Below are 5,965 nucleotides of genomic sequence, written 5' to 3'. Positions count from 1 at the left end.
TCTTTGTGGCTTGAAATGGTCCAAGAACAGCTTTCGTGCTTTGTTCCCATTGCAGAGGAGCCAAGTGTGTGCTGCGGCATACGCCCCCTGTCCACTGGCTTCCCCAGCTGCTACCTGTAGGATCCAGGTGATGCTACCCGGAAGTGTGGGGAGTGGAGGTTCCTAGGGCAGATTTGGACCCATGAGAGGCAGGGAAAGGTAATACCCTGGTGGATTGTTTTCTCCCTGTTCCGCCCAGATGGACTTTGCAGCAGTTCCTAAAGCCTGACTTCATTCAGTCCCCCAAGACTGAGCAATCAGCTGTACCTACCACAGGAGCAGTGATGGACCACATCACCTTTGCTCTCCACTTTTTCTGTCTCAATCCTCTTTTCCTTTAGTTCTGCTTCCTTGAGATTGCTGTACACAGTAGATGTGGTAGAAGTGATTTTGTAATTTACTTGTGCTCTGAACACATGCTGAAGCAGTGTTTAAATAATTCTCCATTATATCTATCTTTAGTCTGTGTATGTTAATGTCTATTCATTACTTCTTTTTAATTTAGATTTTAAAATTGACTACTTCCATTAATCTTAGTATTAAGACACATCCCAGGAGGTAGTGAGACAATTTCCATTTGAGAGGGAGTGTAATTTCCTTCTACTATATATTATATGCTGTCTTCAGGATTCTTCCAGAAAGATTAAAAACCTCCGCCTCCCACGGATATTTTGCAAATCTAAACGATGTAGTCACAAAAGAGGTAGAACAAGAGATGGAACCAGATGATGGAAAAGGGGAACAATTAGAAATTCGATAGGCAGCAGGGGGTAAACCTACCTGAACTTTTGAACTGCTCAATTCTGCTAAATATCCTCAAATCTAACTGTTCTCCACTTCAACGCTGAGCCTTAGCGATTCGTCAATAGAAAAGTGCCAAACACACTGGGCATTTCATTTGCAACTTATAAACCACCTTTTAACTCTTCACACACCTCATGGAAATTGATTTATTATGGAAATTAATATAAAAGCTGAAAATAATCAGCTATTTTCTACAAAAGCTAGAGTTTCTGACTGCCAAGGCTACAACTAAAAGGTTGTAAACTACTCTCCATCAATGAGCTTGAAAGGGGGAGGGGAAGGGCTAAATGATTGTTCCTCTCCAAGGCCATGTATTGGCATTTTAACACTATTTCTAAAACGCCAGTGTCTACCACTCCTTAAATGTTAGGGAGAGATTAGAGACTAAGCACGTTGTATTTTGAACTGGGACTTCCTAAACTAGAATCTCACTTAGACATTGAGTAGCTCTGTGTTACTTAAATTTCTCGTGCCTCAGTTTCCTTACTTGTAAAACGGACATCATGATAGTTGTGAGGTGGCTGTGAGGAAGAGATGACACACGCAAACCTTTAGAACTCTGCCTGGTTGAGAGTAAGTACTATATAAGTATTAACTATTGTTAGTATTGGTTATGATTATTATTATAAGGCTCCATGACAGTAAGACTAATCGTGGATATTTAAAGAGTTGTTAAGCCTAAAACTACTTAGTACATCTCAAATTAAATTGCAACAAAAAAGATACTCAATTTTCTCAAATTCTGGTGCTAATTTTAGTACAGAAATAAATGGAAGCACAGAACAAGAACATTACTGCTCTCATTCTCATAACCTTACTCTTGAAAAATTATTTGTATGATAGCTATTAAATACAATTATTGGAACAGCTGTAGAAAATTGAAATGGTCAAAAAATAAATTGCAACGATTAAGGTAAATATATAACGCAGATAATTATAGCATATCCAAGCCATACAATACATGGGTAAATTGTTTCTCAGTCAAAGTTTTATTGCTGTACCTTTGGAACTGGACAGAGGAAAACAACTCAAAAATCTTAATCAGTTGTATTTTGACAACTTCATTTATAAAACCAAGATTCAGAAAAAATGCCAAGTAATTTTCCATTTTGTGAAGAGGGGAAATGACTTTAAATTTTATGACAATAGATAAATTATAATAGAAAATATGATATTGATAATAATCCCACAAATTATTGTCAAATAGTTAAAATACAGATTACATATGAAGTTAAATTCTGTTAGTGAAAATAATTGGAAATGTTAAAATAAAAAAATGAAATGCAAATAAGATTGTGTAAACTCAAAACCAAAGCAGATAACATGCATGAATGAAAATTAATATAATAGAAGGAATTATTCATTTTGTAGTTTTTATTGAAGCACAAAACACTTTAAGAAAATTGTACAAATTAAAAATAAACTATGGATTACGACAAGGTGCAATCGTTCATTTTACTCCTACACTTGACCAATCACTATTCTCCATTTCACCACAAAGGTAACCATTATCCTGCAGATTATTCTCTGTCTTTTTGTTTTTTTGAGCTTTATATGAGTGGAATTACACGTATGTATTATTTTGCATTTGGTTTTTATTTCTCAATATCATCATGAATTATGGGTTATTCATGTGTATTTTTGAATAATATACTATTATATGAATATAATAGAATATTGTGTATTCCTTCTACTGTTGATGAACATCTGAATTGCTTTCAGTTGACTACAAGTAATGGTACTTTGAACATTATGAAAATATGATATATCAAAATAAAAATATGATATATCAAATATTGTACTTTACAGGTCAAGCAGTGCTTAAAGGGATAAAAGTATGCTTATCTCTCTTTTTGTTATGTTAGTGATTTTTAATGGCCAACACCTAGGTCCGCTATTTTTACTGGGAATTACAAAATGGTGATTTTCTAATTCTCTCATGCCTTCACTTGTTAGCTGAAATAATTTTATAAAGGGAAACACTGTCATTTACTCTTTCATTACAAAATGGTATTTTTCGTACAGAAAAAGCAGGAAGACTACTTAACTCTTTGATCTTCCTGTTTTCAAAATATTGTCCTAGTTCGGTAGTTCAGTAACATTCTCCAATAATGTCTAATTAGCGTTTTTATTTTTTATGCTTGTAGCAAGAATTACTATCAAACTCCACTCATTGGGCCAGGGACCCTTGTGGTATTAGTGAAAAACTTGCCCCTCATGTAGCACACTACCTACACTTGTGAGTTCATCGGCCAACCAGCGACCTCAATTCCAAGCTCTAATAAGGTGCAGCTATTTCTAGAGCACTCGTTCTCAAGCTCTAGTTCAGATCATAAAGTTGTTAGCTTGTTGTTGCATAGGATAGCAATGTCCACATAGCTCAGAGGAGAGTCTGTGTTACACAGAGCAATGATAGGCAAGCCAACATAAGATACCTCTGTGAGAGGCTGGTGGTCAGCCCTGGGATCAGTCACCACCGGAAGTCTTGGCTCCCAGAAGGCTGCCTGGATCTGAGATTTTTAAAACACATTTGAAGCGTTTCAATTCGTTAGATCTATGATCCTTATGATCGTTATTTCTTAATGGTTTATTTCTAAGAAGATGATTTCTTAAATGCTCTCTAATTAAATCATTTTTCCTTTCATTTATTATTTTTTGTTTCTTGTTTAAGAAATCTTTGCCTATGCAGAATTCTTGAAGTTATTCTCTTTTATTGTCTTCTAGAAGCCCCAGGAGTTATTAAAAAATGTACTCAGACTGCATCTATGTTATGATTATAATCATCTGAAATTGGTGAAACTTGCTTTGTGGCCTAGCATATAGTCATTTTACATTTGTATATGTTTTATGTGCATCAAAAAAGAAAGTTCATTCTTTAGCTTTGAATGCATTGTTTACATATATGTATATATGTACATAATACATAAGGTGTATATACATATATATATTAGTATATATATATACTAATGTCTTCTTTTATTAGGTATCTATAGGGCTGTATTAAAAATCTTCCCCTACAATTGTCTCTTTGACCTTTTAGTTCTGTCAAATCTTGCTTTATGTGAATTAGACTGTATTATTGTATGGACATAAATTTAGAAATATTACATATTTCTGGTGGATTGATTCCTTTATAATTATGAAATATACCTTCTTGTATAAAATTTACTGTAAATCTTTCTATACTTATGAACCTTTCTAAATATGTTATATTTAACATATTTTTTTTAAGTGTAACTTTATTTTTAAGCCAGTCTGAATACCTTCATCCTTCATTTGGAGCATCTAATCTATGTATACAATATACATTTGAATTTTTCTTCCATATTACTATTTGCTTTCTATATATCCCAGCTACTTTGTTGTCCTTTAGATCTATTTTCTTGCCTTCATTGGATTTGTTATTTTATATTATTAAATCTTCCCCTTCATTTTATTTGTTTACTATTCTTTTTTTTTTTTTGTGAGGAAGATCAGCCTTGAGCTAACATCCATGCTAATCCTCCTCTTTATGCTGAGGAAGACCGGCTCTGAGCTAACATCTATTGCCAATCCTCCTCCTTTTTTTTCCCTCAAAGCCCCAGTAGATAGTTGTATGTCATAGTTGCACATCCTTCTAGTTGCTGTATGTGGGACGCCCCCTCAGCATGGCCGGAGAAGCGGTGCCTCGGTGCGCCCAGGATCCCAACCTGGGCCGCCAGTAGCGGAGCGTGTGCACTTAACCGCTAAGCCACGGGGCCGGTCCAGTTTACTACTATTCTTTTAGTTATACCTACTTTTGCTATTTTTCGAGGGTACTGAGTAATTTACATAATGCATTCTTGCTAATATAAATTATTCTTTCACAAATTCCCCTATGGTGAAAGACCTCAGCACATATAAATTCTAGTTATACCACTCTGCTTTATGTCCAAGTCTTATACTATATTTTAGACATCAAAAAGCATCATTATTGGTTTATAGAATTAATACACATTTAAATTTCTCACATATTTTGCCCTTCCATTAGTCTTATTTTCTTCATTCCTGAGCTTCCTTCTGGTATTCTTTTCCTCCCTCCAAGATCATTTTTTGGTATTTTCTTGAACACTATTCTAATGGTGACAAATTAATTTAGTTTTGTTTGCTAGAAAAAGTCCTTATTTCTTCCTAGGTTGGCAATTATATTTTTTTGCTGAAGAAAACATTTTGTTTTTTCCCTGGACTTCATTGTTTCTATTGACAAGTCATCTGTTGTCAGTTCTTTGAAGATTATACATATAGATATTTTTTTCTCCTCTAGGAGCTAGATATAAACTTTAGAGCTCCTGGTACTTTTAAAAGTGGAGTTTGATGACTTATTCATTTTGTAAAATTTGCAGCCATAATCTCTCTATATTTTCTAGCCACACCCTCCTTTTTCCCCCCTTTCTTCTGGAAATGTAAATAAATGTATATTGTAATGTTTCCTCATATTGCAAAAAACTTTTATGCTCTTTTCTATGTGTTCCATTTTTTTCTCTGCCCAGGCATTTTCTTCTGATACCATCCAGATCACTAATTTTCTCATAAGCTATGACTAAAATACTGTTCAAGTCATCCACTGAGTTTAACACATGACTTTTACAGTTTATTTTTCTTATTTTATAGTATCTCAATTTTATGCTAAAAATGTCTATCTTGTCTTTTAGGTAAATGAACATAAAAAGGATAGTTATTTCAAATCTCTGTTTGATAACTACATTGTCTGAATCTCTTTCGATTGTTGCTATTGTGTATTGTTTCCTTTTGGTCAATACACTGTATATGACAAATTACCTACAATTTAATGTTCCAAATGGTGAAATCTCACTCGAGAGGATTGAAATTTGTTCTACAAGATGGATATGCTAAGATCACAGAATTCCAAAATCCTTTTAATCTTATCAAGGATTGACATGATTTCAGCAAGAACTTTAGTCCCTTTGAGAGCTAGTCCGTTTTCAGTACAGCTTTTCATGTACCGTGTAGCCGGGTGGTTTCCACCAGCATCAAGAAATGTTTCCTTTTCTCCATTTGCTTTGCAGGCCATGACATGCGTTTTCTTTTCTTAATCATGAGGTATGTAAAAGCTCAGCCTCTTAGTCTCAAGTCATGGTCTCAA

General features: G+C 34.3%; 1 non-coding gene across 1 annotated transcript; it reads right to left on the bottom strand.

Annotated features, from left to right (window-relative positions):
* Positions 1 to 2,982: 2,982 nt before the first annotated feature.
* On the bottom strand, positions 2,983 to 3,136 carry LOC147916335 (small nucleolar RNA SNORA62/SNORA6 family). Its single transcript, XR_015553298.1, has one exon. It is a non-coding gene; the product is annotated as a small nucleolar RNA SNORA62/SNORA6 family (small nucleolar RNA).
* Between the last annotated feature and the right edge of the window lie 2,829 nt (positions 3,137 to 5,965).

The sequence above is a fragment of the Ceratotherium simum genome, chromosome 9, assembly GCF_057802395.1.
Source record: "Ceratotherium simum simum isolate JZ-2026a chromosome 9, ASM5780239v1, whole genome shotgun sequence".
Lineage (NCBI taxonomy): Eukaryota > Metazoa > Chordata > Mammalia > Perissodactyla > Rhinocerotidae > Ceratotherium > Ceratotherium simum.
The sequence above is the reverse complement of the archived record's forward strand: the minus strand, read 5'-3'. Positions and strand labels throughout refer to the sequence as shown.